The sequence below is a fragment of the Leucopleurus acutus genome (genome assembly GCF_964270905.1).
Source record: "Leucopleurus acutus genome assembly, chromosome: 19".
Classification (NCBI taxonomy): domain Eukaryota; kingdom Metazoa; phylum Chordata; class Mammalia; order Artiodactyla; family Delphinidae; genus Leucopleurus; species Leucopleurus acutus.
The window spans coordinates 1,995,826-2,017,914 of NC_139161.1; positions in this window are offsets into that span (position 1 = coordinate 1,995,826).

Below are 22,089 nucleotides of genomic sequence, written 5' to 3' on the forward strand. Positions count from 1 at the left end.
CCCGTGGATGTGAAAAACACTGAAGTTTTGTGCCATGTCTGCACAACTGCAAACACCTGGGACGTCCAAGTAGTGCTGGACCCCCAGCTGAGCCAAAGCTGCGCTATGTTCTCAAGTTTCCCACATCTATTCTGGGTCACACTCTGGGCAACAAAGCTTTGTGTCACATAGAAAGTCATTCAGCCTCAACACATAAATTCAAATGTGAATCCACGGGGCCAAGTCAAGGGACCAATATCTGAAGCAGATCCTGCGCTGCCGCCTCTGGCCTGTTCTTTCCATTCTGATCTTTTGTTCTCCAGGTAAATCCTCTTGATGCACCACTGATTCTCCAGATATGCTGGGATGCACTCCTCAGATAAGCTGGGGTATGGTTGCACCCCGGCTTTTGTTCAGCCCAGGGATCTCTGCTCTGTAGGTTTCTTGTTAGGGTGGAAAGTAGTGCCAATCACAGCTGATACAGGAGGACAAATTGCTTTGGGAACCAGAGCCTTTGGTTCCTTTGACTGTAAAGATGCTGCGTGACATCAAAGAAGGAACGTCTTAGAGGTAGCTACTACCTGTATCCCAGGCATAGGGTAGAAATATGGGATGGAGAGAGAGAGAGAGAGAGAGAGAGAGAACCAGATCATTGGTGAGGGGGTAGTGGATGAAGCCATGAGATCAGGTAACGTGTAATGGAACATGTGTCAGTTGGTGAAGAACTGGAATGAAATGTCCTGGTGTGATGTTTGGAGTATTCCTTTAATTTTAGTTACACTATCAGGAGGGAGGCTGGCTTGCGTGCTGAGCTGGTCAGGGCAGCTCTAAGTCACACATTGCTGATGAGTGAGAACCTCTGTTATAAATGGAAATGTGGACTGTCAAGCGCTCCTTGGCTGAAACTACGTGCTGCACAGGATCGCCTGTTTTCCTTATTGATTGCAAATAGACGCAGGGAATAAAAAGCTGGTGTGTTTTCCAAAAACACGACTGAGAGTTTTTTTTTAAACTGAAGTGGGTGTGATTTAGACGTTTCATGATTTCTCTGACACCAGAAACATCCTTTGGTGGGGTTCTAATTTCTTATGGAAGTTTGGTTCCAGAAGCTATTTAAGAGCCTAAAGGAAAGACATCAAGTGGATAAGATGTATCTTAAAATATTGAAAGTGGCAATTTCCTAGGTCCTCAGTTCTTCCCTTTCTGGTCTCTCCCCAGGGATCTTCTCCCACACGTGGCGGTTTAAGTCAGCCTCTATCTACAGTTGACCGTGGTCTGACCTCACTCTCTGGAATGCTCTGCCTGCCTCTGATTTTCACGGCATGTCAACATGCACTCCGATGGCATTCCTGACGGGGGATCTCTTTCTCCCGAGCTCTTGAAAGAATCCTGCTTCAGCGACTCCCAGGGAATGGTGGGAGAGGTGTTTTTTAAAAAGAGATTTGTCACACACCAAGGACAGCAGTCATTTACTTTGCACCCTTTTATGCATGGACTATTTGCATGGTAGGCTGTTCATTTCCATTCTCCTATTCTCCCAATCCATGAACATAGTATAGATTCTGAGGTCTTCTTGACCCAGGTCTGAAATCTCTCATGAACACATAGCCCAATGCCTTACACCCCCCAGGGATTCTTATCACATTAGCCTGTGTATTTCCTTCAGAGCAGTTATCACAACCTGAAATTATCTTGTTTGTTTATTTGTTTACATGTTTACTGTCTATCTGCTCCATCTAGAAGGTAAGCTCCATGAGAGCAGTGTCTTCTCCCAGCATCTAGAGCAATGCTTGACCACATAGTAGGAGCTCATGAAATATTTGTTGAATGACTGACTTACAGAATCAATAATTTTAAAATCATATAAAACTTATTAATTAAATTTATAAATTTATAAGGTTAAACTTTCCATTAACTCATCATCAGTATCTTTTCTTGTCTCTCTTAAACAATGATATTGTCCAAATTTAATTGGTATTATGACCAAATGTCAATTAACTATATTAGTGGCTCTCAAATTTTTGGATTCCCTTGACACTCAACAATTATTGAGGGCTCCAAAGGGCTATTGTTTGTGTGGGTTTTATCTACCATTATTTGGTGCAATAGAAATGAAAACTGAGAAGAGTTCAAAATATTTATTAATTCATTCATTACAAAATAATAAACCCATCATATATTGACATTAGTACCATATTTTTTTCTGTTTCCAGAACAAACAAAAAATGGGGAAGAGGGGCTTTGTTCTACATTTTTACAAATCTCTTTCATGTCTGGCTTAATAGAAGACAGCTGGATTATCATAGCTGCTTCTGCATTCAGCGTGTGGTGACATCACATATCGTGTAGCCTTCAGCAAACCCCACTGTGCACTTATGAGAGAACAAGAGTGAAAAAGGTGAGTCATTCCTTGGTATTATTCTGAAAATAGTTTTGAGTTCACAGGTGCCTCAAGAGATTCTTGAGTGGCCCCAGGGATCCTTGAAGCACATTTTGAGAACAAATGAACAATATTCACGGAGAGGAATACTTTTCTTTGCCTCAAAACCCCTGAGTTTTCCTATTTGCTTAAATAAATAAATAAAACATTTAAAGTGTCTTTTTTAAAAAGTTACAAAATCCAAGTCAGATTTATTTCTATGGATTTCCATTTTCATGGAATATCTTTTTCCTTGCCCTCACTATCAGTCTGTATGTGTCCCTAGATCAGAAGTGGGCCATATACGGGTCTTGTTTTTGTATCCGTTCAGCCAGTCTGTGTCTTTTGGTTGGAGCTTTTAATCCATTTACATTTAAGGTAATTTTCGATGTGTATGTTCTTGGTGCCATGTGTTGGTGGTTTGGGATTTGTTTTTGTAGGTTGGATTTATTTCTATAATGAAAGGATGGTTTCACATTCAAAGATCAGTGAATACACTTCATGCAATTTTAACATATTAACGGACAGAGTAGGGGAACATAATCCTCTCGATAGATCTTCTGGTTGATTGATAATTTCCAATTCATTCAGGATACGAATTCTCAGCTAGCTAGGAATAGAAGGGAATTTCCTTAACCTAATAGAAAGTACCTACCAAAAACTTCCAACAAATAGCATACTTACAGTATAAACATGGCAAGAATTTCCTAGGAGTCAGGCCTGCACGCCCTGGGCATAGCATGAAGCATTTCCTCTAAATTCTGCTTTAGCTTCAGCCCAGCCATTTCGATACGTATTCTTGTCATCCTGCTCGTGTCAAAACATGTTCTAATTTCCATTATGGTCATATATATGCATGTGTGTGTATACATGTACATAAATATTTAAAGGAATGCTAAAAATTTTACTTTTTTAGTATTTATATATGTATATATATATATTTTAGGAATACTGAAAAATTTCTAAGCATGTCAAGTTTTTATTTGTTGTTGCTATCTTTAAAGTGGATTTCAAATTTTACAGAGAATATGATAATGTCATGTTTATTTGGGGGTCGCTTGGTTTTCTTCTAGCTTAATGCATCTGTGTATGTGTGTGCGTGTGCGCGTGTGTATGTGTGTGTGTGTGTGTGTGGCCTGGTCAATTCTGGTAAATGTTTTATAGCATTTAAAAATAATCTGAGTGCACTAATTGTTGGGTCCAGAGATCTCTCCATATGTTCATCAGATCAATCTTTGAAATTGCTCAAACCTTGTATTTTCTTGCTAATATTTTGGGTTGCTTGATCCGACAAATACTAGGAGACAGGATGTGAAAAAATCACTTGCTATGGCTATAAATTGTCATCACATTCCATTTAGCATTACCAGGTATCTGTCGCCCAAAGGACTTGTGGACATCTAGTCTGTCACACTGGGGAAAGTAGAAGTCTCTGTTTTCTCCCTTCTTGATTATAAGAGAGATTTTGGGGGGAGAATAGGTAATATATGCACATGGTTCCGAATTTAAAAGTACAGAAAGACATGTAGAACCCCAGTCTCTCTCCCTGGGGGCATCTAGTCTTACCCATTTCTTGTGAATCCTTCCAGAGATTGCCTGTCTGTCTGCCTTTCTCCATGTCTAACATAGTCATTACCATTTACAATATAGATGGTTTCTCTCTTCTCTACCTTGTTTATATTTTTTATTACTTTAAAAAAATTTATTTTTTTATATTAATTTTATTCTATTTTATTTATTCATTTGGTTGCACCGGGTCTTAGTTGAGGCTCGCAGGCTCCTTAGTTGTGACATGCGAACTCTTAGTTGCAGTACGTGGGACCTAGTTCCCTGACCAGGGATCAAACCCGGGCCCCCTGCATTGAGAGCGTGGAATCTTAACCACTGCACCACCAGGGAAGTCCCTCTACCTTGTTTTTAATCCTTTAGAGATGTTCAGTGAAAAAAATCTCACCGTATTTGCCTCTTTTGAATGGCTGCTTTTTCCATTGTGAGAAAAAAATATATTTTTATATATTATATACGTTACTATATGTCTTGTATCTTATGTTTTTTTTTTTTTTTTTTGCGGTACGCAGGCCTCTCACTGTTGTGGCCTCTCTGGTTGCGGAGCACAGGCTCCGGACACGCAGGCTCAGCAGCCATGGCTCACGGGCCCAGCCGCTCCGCAGCATGTGGGATCTTCCCAGACTGGGGCACAAACCCCTGTACCCTGTATCGGCAGCCAGACTCTCAACCACTGCGCCACCAGGGAAGCCCCTTATATGTATTATTTGACTATCTCCCATTAACGGCTCTTTGTAGTGTTTCTAATGAATATTCTTGCACCTATGTCATTCCTGTGTGTATCTGGAGAAAGCATTTCTATGATATGAGCATATCAAAGGCATGAACATCTTAAGGTTTTCTGGACAACTGGCCAATTGTCTCAACATCATTTATTGGGTAGCTCATTTTCCCCTCATCTATTTGAAATGCTGTCTTTATTGTAAGTGAAATTTCTATACGTTTGAGTCTATTTTGATATTTTTCTATTCTGAGCCCCTGATATGTGTGTTTGTGTGTGTTTGTGTGTGTTTGTGTGTGTTTGTGTGTGGGTATTGATGGGCCGTGCTTGGTAACAAATTAATATCTGGAGTAGCAGTTCCCCCTCATTATTTGCTAGACTATTGTTAATTTTTCCAAATGAGCCTTAGAATTAGTTTGTTTACTTTTGCAAAACAAAATCAAAACATAAAACTATAAAACTTTGTGGGTTTTATTAGTTAAATTTAGAAATTTATTTAGGGGTCATCAACACTGCTGTGATGTTGTGGAACAATGAGACGCTTCCCATTTGTTCAAAGCTGCTGTGGGGTCCTTCAGGGGTGTTTCTAGTTTTCTCCATGTGGATCTGTCATGCTTCTTGTTAAATTGATCTGCAGGTCCTTCATGTCTTTGTCATGCAGCTTCATACATTTTCAGGCCATGTGGTTAAGGATGTACCAGTACAGAATTATTACCTCTTCTCTTTTTTTTTGCTCTTTTATCATTATGTAATATATCTCTATTTCTAATACGATCTTTTTGTCTTAACTACTGTATTTTTCTCCAATATTAATAGAGCTGTATTAGTTTTTTTTGACTAGTATTTACCTAATATATCTTTTTCCCATTTTTGGCTTTCAACTTTTTAGTGTTATTTTTAGGTATACCTCTTTTTTATTGAGATGTAATTGAGATATAACATTATATATTTTTATTTATTTTATTTTTTTATCAACGTATAGTTGATTTACAATGTTGTGTTAATTTCTGCTGTACAGCAAAGTGACTCAGTTACACACACACACACACACACACACACACACTATATACTGATATATATATGTACATTTTTTTTCATGTTCTTTTCCATTATGGTTTATCTCAGGATACTGAATATAGTTCCCTGTGCTCTACAGTAGGGCCTTGTTGTTTATCCATCCTCTATATAATAGTTCAGCATCTGCTAATCCCAAACTCCCACTCCATCCCTCCCCCAACCCCCTCCCCCTCGGCAACCACAAGTCTGTTTCTCTCTGTCTGTGAGTCTGTTTCTGTTTTGTAGATACGTTCATTTGTGTCATATTTTAGATTCCACATGTAAGTGATATCATATGGTATTTGTCTTTCTCTGTCTGACTTACTTCACTTAGTATGATCATCTCTAGGTCTATATCCACATTATATTAGTTTCAAGTATACAGCATGATTTGATATTTGTATATATTACAAAATGATCACCACAGTAGGTCTAGTTAATATCCATCACCACACAGAGTCACAAAATTTTTTCTGTGTGTGATGAGAACTTTTAAGACCTACTTTCTTATCAACTTCCAAATGTGCACTAGAGTGCTGTTAACTATAATGGCCATGCTAGACAGTACACTCCGCATTTATCTTATAACTGGAAGTTTGTACCTCTTGATTCCCTCTATCCATTTTGCCTGGTTGGGCAACCACCAATCTGTGCTCTGTATCGATGAGTGTTTTGTTTTTGTTTTTTTTAGATTCCACATAGAGTGACATCATACAGCATTTATCTTTTTCTGTCTGACTTTTTTCACTCAGCATAATGCCCTCAGGGTGCATCCACGTTGTAGCAAATGGAAAGATTTTCTTCTTTTTTATGGTTAAATAATATTCCTTGTTTTCCTCTTTTAAAAAAATTTTAAATTGAAGTATAGTCGATGTGCAGTAATATTATATGTTATAGGTGCACAATATAGTGTTTCACAATTTTTAAAGGTTATACTCCATTTCTAGTCATTATAAAATATTGGCTGTATTCCCTGTGTTGTACAATATATTCTTATAGCTTATTTTATGCCTAATAGTTTGTACCTCTCTACCCCCATCCCTATCGTGCCCCTCCCCCCTTCAATCTGCCCACTGGTTGCCACTAGTTGGTTCTCTGTATCTGTGAGTCTGTTTCTTTTTTGTTACACTCACTAGTTTGCTGCACTTTTTTAGATTCCACACATAAGTGGTATCATACAGTATTTGTCTTTCTCTGTTAATATTCCTTATTTTCTTTATCCACCTATCCATGGATAGATTCTTAGGTTGCTTCCATGTCTTGGCTATTGTAAATAATGCTGCAATGACCATGGGGGTGCAGATATCTCTTTAAGATAGTGTCCTCATTTCCTTTGGATATATACTCAGAAGTGGAATTGCTGGATCATAAGGTAGTTCTATTTTTAATTTTTTGAGGAAGCTCCGTATTCTTTTCCATAGTGGCTGCACCACTTCACCCCACAGATAACATGATTCTGGGACTATTTAAAAGGTTAATTGATCAGTTCAAGAGTTCCCAGACAACCCAGCTACTATACATTTGAGGCCCAAATCCACTTGAGGCTGGAGGTTTCAGGGGAAATTTTCTGTTTTACCCAGAACTCAGAGGAAGACAAGCATTGTCTTTCTGAGCTAATGGATAGTTTCTCTCCCTTTTACAGTGCGGGTAGACCTTCAAAGACCTCGCTTTTATGCAGGGGTCTTAGTTTCAGTTCCCTGCCTCATGTAGGTCTGAGGCTTCACCTCCCATTTCTGTGTAGGCTATGCAATCTAAGCCCGCTGTTTACCAGGTCTAAAAGCCTGTCTCTCCCTGCCAGTCATAGCATCAGCTCGCCCCCTTCCAGGTCTGCTCTTTCTGTTTGTACTTTTTTTTTTTTTTTTCGGTGTGCGGGCCTCTCACTGCTGTGGCCTCTCCCGTTGCGGAGCACAGGCTCCGGACGCGCAGGCTCAGCGGCCATGGCTCACGGGGCCAGCCGCTCCGCGGCATGTGGGATCTTCCCGGACCGGGGCACGAACCCGTGTCCCCTGCATCGGCAGGCGGACTCTCAACCACTGCGCCACCAGGGAAGCCCTGTTTGTACTTTTTATTTGCCATGTTTGCCTGTGTCATGTTTTGGCTCCTGAGGTTTCCCTGTCCTTATTGAGAACTTAGTCATACATTAAAAACGTTGTTATATGGGATCCAAAATTTCCGGGTGATGATAATCAGAAACTTTCCCTTTTATCATAAACTTCCATCTCAATAGTTACTCATCCATCCAGCCATTCATTCATTTATTCATGTGCCTAATACGTGCCAGGCACTGGTGGTACAAAGATGACAAGAATACATAAAACCCCAGGGGTTAAGAATCCGCCTGCCAAAGCAGGGGACACGGGTTCGAGCCCTGGTCCGGGAAGATCCCACATGCTGCGGAGCAACTAAGCCCGTGCGCCCCAACTACTGAGCCTGCGCTCTAGAGCCCGCGAGTCACAACTACTGAAGCCTGCGCACCTAGCACCCGTGCTCCACAACAAGAGAAGCCACCGCAATGAGAAGCCCACGCACCACAACAAAGAGTAGCGCCTGATCGCCTCAACTAGAGAAAACCCGCGCACAGTAAAACAAAGACCCAATGCAGCCAAAAAATAAATTTAAAAAACCCCAAAAAACCCAGCGTCACCACACACACACACACACACACACACACACACACACACACGGTCACTATATTAGTTGATGGCTGTGTTAATTAGCTTGATTGTTTAATCATTATATAAGGCATACTTACAGCAAAACATCACATTGTACACCTTAAAAATATGCAATTTTTAAATTTGTCAATCATACCTCAGTGCAGCTGGGGAAAAAGAGACGATAGAAGCTTGAGTTGACGAAGAAAACTTTTCGGAGGGGGCGGAACTTAAGGTGAATCGTGAAGATTAAGGGAAAAGAGACTGAGGTGTATTGAGCGCTCAGTGTGGCCGGCGCTGTTCTAGGTGCCAAGGTACAAAATGCGAGAGAAGCTCTACCTTTAAGGCTTTCTAAATGAGAAGAGCCAGAGATGGTTGAGGAAATAGGTCCTGGCAGTGTGGCATGGGCCATGTGCTCCGGTGGGGAGGCATAGACTGCCAGGGGAGCAGAGAAGAGGTCTTCAAGGAGATGTTTAAGTTGAATTTTGAAAAATGAGTGGCCATTTGCAGGATGAAGCCATAATGAAAGAGACTAACAGTTTTGACTGCATACAATTGAAAATTTACATATGAAAATAATAATGGTTGATATTTATTGAGCATTTACTATGTGCCAGCTATAGGTTTTTCAGCATTGTGCTTTATCAGGTTGAGGATGCTCTACTTGGGTCAGTTTTAGAAGCTCATCAACTTAGATAGAAAGGGCTGATCATCAGAATAGTGTCCTCCAATAGAGAACAGACTTGTGGTTGCCAAGGGAGAGAGGGGGTGGGGGAGGGACGGATTTGGAGTTGGGATTAGCAGATGCAAACTATTATATATAGGATGGGTAAACAACAAATTATATATAGGATGGATAAACTATTATATATAGGATGGATAAACAAGATAAACAAGCTACTGTAGAGCACAGGAAACTAGATTCAATATCCCGAGATAAACCATAATGGAAAAGAATATGAAAAAGGACGTATGTATATTATAAGTGAATCACTTTGCTGTCCAGCAGAAATTAACCCAGCATTGTAAATCAACTCTACTTCAATAAAATAAATTTAAAAAGAAGAGAATAGTGTCCTTCACCAGAATGCAGCAAAGCACTAACAAATTAGTGGTCTAGTGTGTAAGAGACTGCTGAAATATATTAAGACATCACAGATACATCTGTTTTGCCGAGGACTCAAAGAGCAGCCTGAACTTTTATGATTTGCTGGATTCATGGGCAGATGATGGGCTGCCTTTCTGCTAATTAGATTATTTTACCCACCAAATCGTCGTGGAGAAATCCTGGGAAGAGCAGTAGCGTATGCACACAGTGCTATTTGCCTAGAGGCAAAGGTAAGCTCAACAGAGAAGGAGAGTGGGAGACCATGACCAACTTCATTTCCACAAGGAGTTGGATGCCGGGTGACCTCTTAAACCAGCTATTGCTGTCTGCACCAGGATATCATCGCAGACCTCGGAGCGACTGCGTGTCCGTGGATGATGTTGTGTTAATACAGCAGTGGGTTCGCTTTGTGAAAGAGGGGGGGCAGAGTAAAAGGGAGAAGACATCTGTTACTTCTAGTGAGTTAAGCCTTCTAAAAAATATTTCCTTTTTAGTGACCACTTGTTCTTTCAACCCTTTGATCTTTTGCTCTGGATATAGGGCCTTTTCAACTCCCCCACTTTTTCCTCTCTGTGTTTGCAAAATGGTGATAATGCCTGAACCACAGAAAGAGAGACTTCACTTTGCAACCACATGCTTTTGGAGATGAGAGGTTGTGGGGATAAAGGAAGAAACCTTCTGATTCTTCTTGCAAAGACAGAAGCGCTTCATTCTCAAAAATTGTGTTCATTCCATTGATTCTCAGGAAACACTCGTGAAGCTCCGCGATCAAGTCCGACGTATTTAGTGATTCGGTGAACAGCTGACTGATCAGCATGAGAGAAAAGACCCTCTCAGGAACCAGCCAACTTTGCAATCGATTTCGCCTTCGTCAGGCTGACGTTGGGACTGGGCAGAGAAGACCCCGTGAGGTTTTGAAATGTCTTCGTGAGTATGGAGTCTTGGTCAGTGGCTTTCCAGGGGACTGTGCTGTGAAGGTCACCGGGCCGACGTCTGCTATGATGTCAGGAGATGCACGCTCTTGATTTTAAGATGATGCTTCTCTGTTTTCCTCTATCTCTTCCTCTTCCTCTCTCCTCCCTTCCTTCCCCCCTTTCTCCTCTTCCTTCTCCTCTTTTTCTTTCTTCTTCTTTTAAATAAGAGTTCCCCGTCCCTCTTCATTTCTAAGGATAAATTATGCTCACCGTGGAAAGCAACAACACGGTATGGCTGTTGCTCCAGGATACAGCTTGAGTTAGAAATCTGGTCCCATTGTTGACGAGCTGTGTCAGCTTGCAGAAGTCACTCATCTGCTCCACCCCAGTTATCCGGGTGTTAATGGGTGTACTCAGGCTAGTTACAGCCCAGAGCTGATGTCATATGGATTTCACCAGACGTTCATGTTCACACATATGTGCCCGGCACGTAGCGAGAGCTCCAAATATTGTGCTATTAATTAAAAATCCAAAAAACACAGACAACTAAAGCTACCTGTAATTCGATGGCTGGGAAATACATTTTACCTGCAGGAACATTTTCACCATCTAAGGTTTTCAGATGAAGGTCAGCCAAATGAGTTAATGAATATTTATTTAGCCAGACACTCTGCTGTGTAGTGAGAGGCATGTAGTTACAGCTTAGTCAACGTTCTCTGACTTTCTCCTGAGCTAATCATCTTTCTAGTAGTCATTCATTCATCACACTCTTTCAAAGGTATTTTTAGCACTTTTTGTGTACCAGATGCTACTCTAAGTGTTGGAGACACAACAGGGATCAAAGCAAAAACTTGGCTCTTGTGAAACTTACATTTCTGTGTGTGTGTGAGAGAAAAAGGGGGGAGAGACTAAACAAACTAGCAAAATGTATATAATAGGTCATACGGTGGTAAATATGGAGTAATTGTGTGTAGGATAGGCTTCGTGTTGGAGGTGGGTGGAAGGTTGCGTTTGGAATAAGACAGTCAGCTGGCGTGGGAGCACAGACCCGAAGGAGCTGGGGCTTGAGCCCTGAGGCTGGGGGGGTAACTCAGCGTTGCAGGTGGGCGGAACAGCCAGCACCGAGGAGTATCTGCCTCGTTTGAGCAGCAGCAAGGACGACGACGATGTGGCCGGAGGGTGTGCAGGCGGGAAAGCAGAAGGGCTGAGATCAGAGGGCCGTGCAGGCCGCTGTGAGCCTTCTCTGCCCCATTTCCAAGCTCACTGGCCTGAGATCTGCTTTGACCAGTGAAACGCGAGAGGAACTGATATGGGTCTTTCCTCTACAGAAGCTTCAGGAGCTAAAGCTTCTGTCCCGCTGCCAGGATGTTCTAGAAAGAGGCCACTTTTAAAAACTGAGATCTGGTGTGAAGATAATATGGAACCATATTTCGGGCCACCTGGTAGATTTGTAGTGTGAGTGAGAAATAAACTTTCATATGGCTCTTTTTCCAGGCTGTTTCTGGATTGGGCTTGTCCTGAAGTTGCATTTGCAAAGCACTTTGTATAGCATTTTTAAAAGTTATATTGTCTGTACCCAAAAACGAAGTGGGGAGAAGTTCCTGGAATCAGTGGGCCCTCGCCTTGCCCCTCCCCTGCTTTCTGCAGCCAAGCCTGGGGGGTCATAGCCTCTATTACGTCAAAAGGAGCCCAATTTGTCTCCCTGCCAGACTCTTCCCACACTGAAGCCAAAGTAACATTTCAACATGCAAATTTAATACTGTCTCTTTCCTATTTAAAGTCCTTCAGTGGAAAGGTAAATAAGCATCAAAAATATTAAAAGGGGATTCTTCACAATGGGTAGTGGGGTTGCGGGTGATTTCTAGTGTTCTTTTTTGTATTTTTCCACACTAAAACTGTTTTTAAAAACCCCACATAGTCCAAAAAAGAAAAAAAAGCCCTTTACCAGCTCCCTGTTTCTAGATGTGGCAGATTAAAGATGGCCTAGGAGCTTTGACACTCCTTCCATTGAGAGATCGGCTTCAGCGCCCTTCCCTTTGGAACCGGGCTGGCTGAAGTCTTGTGTTTGACCAAGAGCATGTGGCAGGAATAAGTTCTGGGACTTCCGGGTTAGGTCATCAAAAGCCACGCAGATTTTGCCTGGCTCTCTCGGGATACTCTCTCCGGGAGCTCTGGGCCCTCGTGGAAGAAGTCTGGCATCTTGAGACGTCCGTCCTGTGAGCAAGGCCATCTGAATCCTTCAGGCCAGCCCATCCTCTGGCTCAACACCACCCAGCGACCTCAGTGGATACCACATGGAACAGAAGGATCACGCAACCGAATTCTGCCAAAATTCCTGATCCGCAAAATCAGGAGGTGCCCTACTGCGACTGTTGCTTTAAGTGCTGGGTTAATTCGTTCGGTGGCGATCAATAACTAGAATTCCAGAAGACAAAGCTTGTTGGCAGGGCTGAGGTCCTCCCACATTTGGCTCCACCTACGTTTCCCCTCCACTCTCCCTTCCCCTCCTACTGAGCTCTCTGCTAATCTCGGACTTCTTATAGGTTCTTGAACCCGCTATGGTCTTTACTCTCCGTGCTTTTGTCCACGCTGGGCCTGTTTTTTTTTTTTTTTTTTTTAACAACAGCCTTATTGACGACTAATTGATACCAAAAAAAAAAAATGACATGTTTAATGTATGTGCGTGTGTGGTAAGAAAGCTTAACATGAGATCTACCTTCTTAACAAATTTTTAGGTGCATAATATTTTAACACTAGACACAAGGCTGTACAGTAGATTTCTAGAATTTACTCATCTTTTAAAAAAATTTTTATTTTGTATTGGAGGAGAGTTGATTGACAATGTTTTGTTTCATAAGAACTTACTTGTGTTGCATAACTGACCCTTTCTACCCATTGAAGGACATCTCCCCACGTGCCCCTCCCCCAGCCCCTCCCCGTTCTAGTCTCTGCTTCTAGGAGTTTGACAGTTTAGATTCCTCCTAGCAGCGGCATTTTACATGCTCCGTGAAATAAGCCAGTTTCAGAAGGACAAACCCAGATGATTCCACTTGCATGCTGGGCCTCTTTTCTCCTTTCTTCTATCTGCCTGGACTGCTCGTGCTAATGTACGTTGTACCCGCTTCGGTGGTGCTCGTGCACGCATCACATCTGTTCCCAGGTCCTCCTCTGCCGTTGGTCTGTGTATCAGTGCCTGTTGCTGCTGTATCAAATTACCACAAACTTAGTGTCTTAAGACGCTGCAAACTTATCAGGAGTCCTGGAAGTCAGAAGTCCTGGATGGGTCTCACCAGGCTAAAATCAAGGTGTTGGTAGGGCTGCCTTCCTTTCTGGAGGCTCCAGGGAAGAATTTGCTTCTCGCATTTCACGTTGTCTAGAAGTTACCCACGTTCCTTGACTCGGAGCCTTCTCCATCTTCAAAGCCGGCAATGGCTGGTCTAGTCTTTCTTACGTGGCATCTCTCTGACACCGGCTCCTCTGCGTTCCTCTTCTGTATTTAAGGACCCTTGTGAGTACATGGGGACCACTCAGATAATCCAGGATAGTCTCCCTATCCTAAGGTCATCTGCAGCCTTAACTCCGTGTGGAACCTTGACTCCCCTTTGCCATGTGATATAAAATATCATAGATTCTGGGGAGTAGAAGGTGGACATCTTTGGGGGCCATTATTCTGCTGACCACAGTCTGTGAGCTCTTGCAATACAGAGGCTGTGACCTTCTGCGTGACTGTCCTCCAAAGCAGGACAGGAGCCTGCTGCATACGAGACACCCACGAATAGGTATTCCAGGATATGGACCTATAATAAAATAAATAAAAGGTGGGAGATTTGTCCGGAGCTTACACGCTAGAGCAAGGGTCAGCAAACTACGGTCTATCCTTTGTGAACAGCTCACAGGCTAAGAGTGATTTTCCCCTTTTTAAGTGGTTGAAAAAATCTGAATAATATTCTGTGAAATGTGAAAACCAGAGATTCCATAAATAACGTTTTCTGAAACGTAGCCATGCCCGTTCGTTTACGCATTATCTGTAGCTGTCTTGATGCTATGTTGGCAGAGTTGAGGAGTTGCAACAGAGACCATATGACTGCAAAGTCTAAAATAATTACCGTCTGACCCTTTACAGAAAAGAAAGCAAGCCAATCCTTGCTCTAGACCCGTGTCATCCAATGTAACTTTCATGACAATGGAAATGTTCTCAATCTGTCGTTGTCCAATACGGTGGCCACCAGCCACCTGTGGCACTTGACATGAGGCTAGTGCCAGCGAAGGACTGACTTTTACACTTTATTTTAATTATAATTGATTTCAGTTTAAAGAGCCACCTGTGGCGACTGCATTGGACGGCTCAGCGCTGAGAGAAGAGGAGACAATAGTGGGGATGAAGATGCCGATAGTTCAGGTGCCAGGAACCCTACTAAGAGAACAAGGTCGATGTTCTTCTAATGCCCATTTTACAGATGAGAAGACTGAAGCTAAGGAAAAGGAAGCGATCTGCCTAAGGTTACATGGCTTGTCAGTGTCAAAGGTAGAACCCAGGTAGGTTGACTGTGAAGTTGTCACTCTAACCACAAACCACCTCAGTAAGATGAGACATGTGCACATTGAATTATAACGTGGAATGTGCTGAGTGCCATGAAATAAGGGAAAACAAGGCAGGGAACTACATGAGGGAAGAACATCTGACCAGGGAGGAAAGAGGCAACTTCATGGGTGCCAAACTCCTTAAGCTGAGCTTTGACATTTGGGCAGGATTTTGACTGATAGCTGTGTGCTTGTAGGCAGTGACCTACATCAGCACGTGGCCTTGGGAAAGCAGAGGGCGCTAAGGGCCTGGAGGGCAGGGCCGCTGTAAAACCCATGTCAGAACTTCGCTAGCCAAGGGCCACAGAAGTTTCTCGACAGGTGGGTGCACTTCCTCTTTTCTATCAATAACAGCCATGTAAATGACCTTGTCTCCCTTTCACTTTTTTTTTAAATAAATTTATTTATTTTTGGCTGTGTTGGGTCTTCGTTTCTGCGAGAGGGCTTTCTCTAGTTGCGGCGGCCACTCTTCATCGCGGTGGCCACTCTTCATCACGGTGCGGTGGCCTCTCACTGTCGCGGCCTCTCTTGTTGCGGAGCACAGGCTCCGGACGCGCAGGCTCAGTAGTTGTGGCTCACGGGCCCAGTTGCTCCGCGGCATGTGGGATCTTCCCAGACCGGGGCTTGAACCCATATACCCTGCATTGGCAGGCAGATTCTCAACCACTGAACCACCAGGGAAGCCCCCGTGTGTATTTTTCTGTCTCTCCCCCTAGGGACCAGGGACCATGTTTGGGACCCTTGTAAGGACGATCACAGTTCCTGGCAGGGTAGGTTCACATTAAACTGTCATTGAATGAGTGGTCAAGGCAAAGCATAGTAGAGACAAAAATATATGCATTAGTTTGATGCAAATCTAAATAAAATCACCTGAAGTTCCAGCCGCATAATTTCAAAGCTGGGGTGAATCCTAAGCGCTGTTTATACTATTGCCACTTGGTGGTGCCAGGTTAGTTGGCGCCCGACAACACCCAGCAGCCTTCCTCAGGATCAGTCTTCAGGAATTTGTGCTTTGCCTAAAATGCTGACACCTTGTACTCCCAACTAGGGCCGAAGAGAGATGGGCGGTGGAAAAATAGAGAAGAGCAAGGGAATGCCAGGACAGGAACTCAGACTGTACCAAGGGGGTGGGAGGATAAGATGCGTCTGTAAGAACATGGGCCAGGAGGCCAGCTAGCTGCAAATCCAGAATCCCAAACTCCGTGCAGGGGGCAGGGATATCATGGGGGCAGGAGAGAGAGGAAGGAGATGGTTGAGGATATACGACCAAGTCAGCAAGAAGGGATAAGAAAACATTCAGACGTGGGGCACCGATTTCCATCCTGGAATCCAAATCGAAGAGCAGGCAGGGCTGGGGAGGCAAGCCAGGATTCAGTCCAGAAGGGCCAGCCATGAGAGCTGCTTAGTAAAGCTCACCCATAACCACGGTTAAGAGGGTAGAACGTTGGCTTCCCTGGTGGCGCAGTGATTGAGCGTCCGCCTGCCAATGCAGGGGATGCGGGTTCGTGCCCCGGTCCGCGAGGATCCCACATGCCGTGGAGCGGCTGGGTCCCGTGAGCCATGGCCGCTGAGCTTGCGCGTCCGGAGCCTGTGCTCCGCAACGGGAGAGGCCACAGCAGTGAGAGGTCCGCGTACCGAAAAAAAAAAAAAAAAAAGGTAGACTGTTTATTTCAAAGTGGAAAAGGCACGTAGGGTCTCTCCGCGTGGGCGTTGAAAATTTTTTCATGCTTTTCTCTATCTTAGAGAGGAGAATTTTTTTGTGTTCGTCCTCTACCGTGGAGATGGCCCCTGCACCGTAGAGTGAGGAGTTGTTCAGTGATGGCCCCTGATCGGAGCTCGCTTCTCTGGCTGCCATCTTCAGGCATGGGTGGATCAAGGGTTGACCAAAGTGTGGCCGGCCAGCCTGGACTCTCCACACAGTTGTGACTTTTGACTGGGTGACCACAGTCACTGTCCAGTGTTTTTTTTTTTTTTTTCCTCTTGGTTGACATGAAGACTGCACATTAACGAATAGGTCACTTCCTTATTATCCAACAAGAGCCTGGAGATTTTTATACTGTTATTTTCCAGGACAGGATAAGGGACATATCACTCAGAGCTCTTTCATGTAAGCAAAGAAACAAACCCTTGATGACATAAGTAGAAAAGGAATTTATTGAACGTATATTGGGTGGCTCACAGCACTTCTGGGAAGGCAGGAGAACCAGGCTCCGGCAATGTGCCAGTTGGGGCCAACACCCGAAAGCACAGTGTAGAATTGGTTGGGTGAGAACACCATCCAGGATTCCATCCACGGGACGTGAGTAGGAAAGCAGTTAATGGAAACAATGCAGCCTTGACATTCTGTGTATTTTCCCTGTGCCTTTCGAGGGATACAAGTTTCAAATGGCTTTAATCAGCACAACAGCCTCATGATTATTTATTCTCTAATCTCTTGCTGGCTGGTCATGCAAAGGAGTCCATGTGGAAAGACAGCTCTGAGCATCCTTGCCCCCTTGATTGCAGGTCAGAAGTGTCATCTTGGTTCCCGGTGCTGTGAACTGCCCTGACTCTTCACTTCTTATTCTGTGTCTTTGCAGCATCTGTCTTCTTCTAGAAACACTTGCCCCCCTCAGCTTCTGCGACCCCCATTCTCTCCCGGTTTGCTGCCTGCTTTCTAACATCCCTTCTTCCCTTTATCTTTATGTTCTTGGTCCTCCTCATGCCATCTTCCTTCTTCTCTTTGCTTCTCTCTCAACACCTGCTACCGGGAAGGATGTCACTCATGTCCACGGCTTTGAAATGAATAAGCTGATGAGTTCAAAGCCCTTAACTGTCTCCTGAGCTTCCAACCAGCACACAACTGACAGCCCCTCGTGGATGGCTCGCGGCCCCTCACCCCGCCCACCCCCGCTGCTCCTCCCGGCTTCTCTGACTCAGTAAAGGGCAGCAGCATTGATTCATTGGCTGCGACAGAAACCTAGGGGTCATCCTCGAGTCTCCCTCCTCCTGAAGCTCCACATCAATCCCTAGGTTCTGTCTCTCCTATTTCTTTAGTGTTTCTGGAATAGGCCCGGCTCTACTCACTTGCATCAAAATTTTATTAGTTTAAGCCATTCCCACCCCTCACCTGATTCTGGCAACAAACTCCAGCAGGTGTCTTTGCTCCAAGCTCCCTCATACACCCTGGGCCTGCCCTTGCTTGACTAGAGGCAGAGTGATAAAGTGTGTACTTGACCACGTCTCTTCCCTGCACGTGACCATTGTATGATTCCCCAGTGGCTCTAAGTAGAAAACCCAAACTTCTAAGGCAGGGGTTGCCAAACTATGGCCTGTGGGTTGACTTGCCCACGATATGTTTTTGTACAGCTCACAAGCTACAAATAATTTTTACATTTTAAAATTGTCGAAAGAAAGCAAAAGAATGTGACTTGAAAATTATATGAACTTTATTCAAAATACACAACGAATTCTTAAAACTCAACAATGAGAAAACAAACAACCCGATTCGAAAATGGACAAGAGATCTTAACGGGCACCTCATCAAAGAAGATACACAGATGGCAAATAAACATAGAAAGTGAAGCTGAACATCATAGGCTATTAGGGAACTGCTAATTAAAACAGCAACGACATACCACTACATACCCGATAGAATGCCTAAAATCCAAAACGCTGACAACATCAAATGCCGGTGAGGCTGTGGAGCAACGGGAACTCTCATCACTGCTGGCGGGAACGCAAAATAGTGCAGCCACTTTGGAAGACAGTTTGGAGGTTTCTTACAAAAGTAAACATACTCGTACCATATGATACAGCAATCGTACTCCTTGCTTTCGAGGGCAGGGCCATAGCTCATCCTTCCCCTTCTCTGCATCCCAGGCATCTAGGGCCTGCCCTGTGTATGCTCAGGAAATACCTTTTAAGTCTTCTGAACCTGACGTCCAGGCATGGATGAGCGTCAGTATCTGTGGACCCACTGAAATCAGACGATAAATGTCATATGTGTGTATGCTTGGCATATTTTCTGGGGAGAAAGAAAGCCCTTGTTTTCATGAGCTTCTCTGAGGAGACCATGACTAAAATTTTTTTTATTGACGTATATTTGGTTTACGATGTTGTGTTAGTTTCAGATGTACAGCAGAGTGATTCAGTTGTTTTTTTAAAATTATATTCCATTATAGGTTATTTTATTTTATTTTTTTTTTAATTTTATTTTTGTCTGCGTTGGGTCTTCGTTGCGGCGCGTGGGCTTCGCATTGCAGTGGCTTCTCTTATTGCGGAGCACGGCGCATGGGCTTCAGTAGTTGTGGCGCATGGGCTTAATTGCTCCACAGCATGTGGGATCTGCATGTGGGATCTGCCCGGGCCAGGGCTCGAACCCGTGTCCCCTGCATTGGCAGGCAAATTCTTAACCACTGCGCCACCAGGGAAGCCCTCCATTATAGGTTATTTTAAGGTATCAAATAGAATTCCCCATGTTATACAGTAACTTCTGGTTGCTTATCATCACTATTTTTCTTAAAGCCCCAGATCTGTGAACTACTGATTTCGGATTAGCATGAGTTAAAACTAGCAAAGGCAAAGGAGATCCATCTCTGGGAGAGAATATTCAGAAGACATTCATACAAATATCTGGGCTAGAGTTGACTCACGCTTGCGATGATTAATTTTTACGAGTCAACTTATAGCGAGTCCCTGGTACCCAGTTTTTGGTCAAATACTAGTCTGGATGTTGTTGAGAAGGTATTTTTTAGACGTGATTCACCTTTAGAACAGTAGTCTGTAAGTAAGGCACATTACCCTCTATAAACGCCTTAAGAGAAAAGATTGAGGTTCCCAGAGGAAGAATTTGGGCCTCCAGACCCTCTTCAGAGTCAAGGCTGCAACATCAGCTCCTCCCTGGACATTTGCCAGTGAGAAAAGCAGAAAGACTTTTGGCATTGGAATGCTTGCTGGAATTAGGTTATCTTTGAAACCACAATCTTGGGTTCCAAGGGGAAGCATATATACTCAGCACAAATAGGTGGTGATAGTCTGAAAACTCCTCCTTGGAAACCTGAAATACGTGCATCTGGCCTCACCCAATGGAAACTTTAAACATAAGAAGCACTAAGAAATGGCATGCCAAAATAGTCCTTCCTTTTATACATTGGCTTTCTTGTTTAAAACATTTTTTTTATTGGAGTGTAGTTGTTTTACAACGTTGTGTTAGTCTCTACTGTACAGCGAGGTGGAGTTCCCGTGCTACATGGCCATTTCTCATTAGTTATCTACTTTATACGTATTAGTGTATACATGTCAATCCCAATCTCCCAGTTCATCCCACCACCACCCTCTTCCGCCCTTGGTGTCCATATATTTGTTCTCTACATTTGTGTCTCTATTTATGTACACTGGCTTTCTTAGTTCAACTTCTGCTTACTAAATGCATAACTGATGTTTATTTTGCTTTTAAAATTGTTTGCTGCTGTTTGTTTCACAAACATTGTAACAGCAATTAAGGAATTTTGTTTTGAAGAGAAAAATTTACTTACAACGCCACTACCGTAGAAAGTCATTTTGTGGAGTTTTCCAAGGACACAGATTAAAAAAAAAAAAGAAGAAGAAAAAAAGGGCTGACAGGCCTTGGAATTAAGGGCAGAAGGCCTCTGGAGAAGGGGAAACCACACAAGCTAGGGTGGAACCACCGTCATTTCTGAAATGAATTTGATGAGTTGAAATTCTCGCAGCGGCACGGCCGGCTGCACTGAAACAGCCTTCGCAGCGTTTGGAAACCACCGAGGCTGTTTGGCTTTTCGCAGCAGCTGTCTCAGTGAACTCTCCCCAGGCTCAACTATCTGCTGCCCATTTCCCTTTTTGTCTTTCAAAGCCCCAGCCCAGGAGGATTTGGCAGCTAGAACAAGGTTGAGTGCGACGGACACAGGAAACGACGGCCCGTGGCTGGACTGGCGCCTGAATGCAGCTGAATGGGGACACACAGCCAGGCCTCAGCACGGAGTCAGCTGCCACCCAAAACACCAGGCTCAATGTCACCAGCTTGCTGCTTTCCCTGTTCTAAGCGTCTTGACTCTCTTAGGAAGGTAACACTGAGGATGGGACACAGTGCAACTCAAGTCTTAACCTAGTAGAGTGGGTAGCTCCTGAGGAAGGGGAGAGCAACTGGGAAGCAAACTAATATTTATCTATTGTATCCCGCCCTGTGCTGGGCACTTTCTTTACATACATGCTGCAAAGGAGAGTGATTAGCTCACTGCCTAGGTATGAAACATAGCAGTCACTTAACTGCTCCAGGCCTCATTTTCCTTCCATGACAATAACATAATAATAATACTGATGCTAGAGTTTATTATGAAGATTCAATTAATTATGATGAGTGAAGCACTTAGAACACTGCCAGGAACACAGTAAGTGCTCCAGACTTGTGTGCCGTTATTATCTTTATTGCTTCATTTTAGCACAGCCCTGCTCATCCTTTATGATTGAGGAAGCTGAGGCTCACGGGGATTAAGTCCATTACCGGAGATGGCAGAGCCTGAAACTAAACTCAGATTTATCCGACCGCAGTGTTTTCTTCTCAGAATGCGACCGGGCCTGCTCAGTGCTATCGAATTCCCCCTCCTGCTTGCCAGCTTAGGGTTCAGTTTAATTAGCCTTTCTTTGTACTGACAAGGGTGAAATCATATATACGACTGAGGCTGTGCCTTTCATCTCCCATTCCACCCATCCCTGGCGAAAGTCCCATGGGGGCATAGGTGGGAGAAGAAACTTCCCCCCCTACATTCCCCTCTTATAGGCTTAATCTGGCCTTTCTGATGTGCCTATGCTTCCTCTGACTTTCAGAAAGTCCGTCGCTGGGGGTGGGGGGGTGGGATAAACACAACTAAATAAAAGAAATACTCTGATAAGCAGGGGCCTTATCATACTGGTGGATTTCGGGGAGCAGCTGGCCTGTTAGGACAGTGATGTCCAACAGAAATACTATAAACACGAGTCATAGAGGAAATTAAAAATTTTCTAATAGCTATATTAAAAAGGTAAAAAACAAAAGCGAAATTAATCTTAATAATACTTAACCGAATATATCCAAAATATTACGGTTTCGGCCTGGA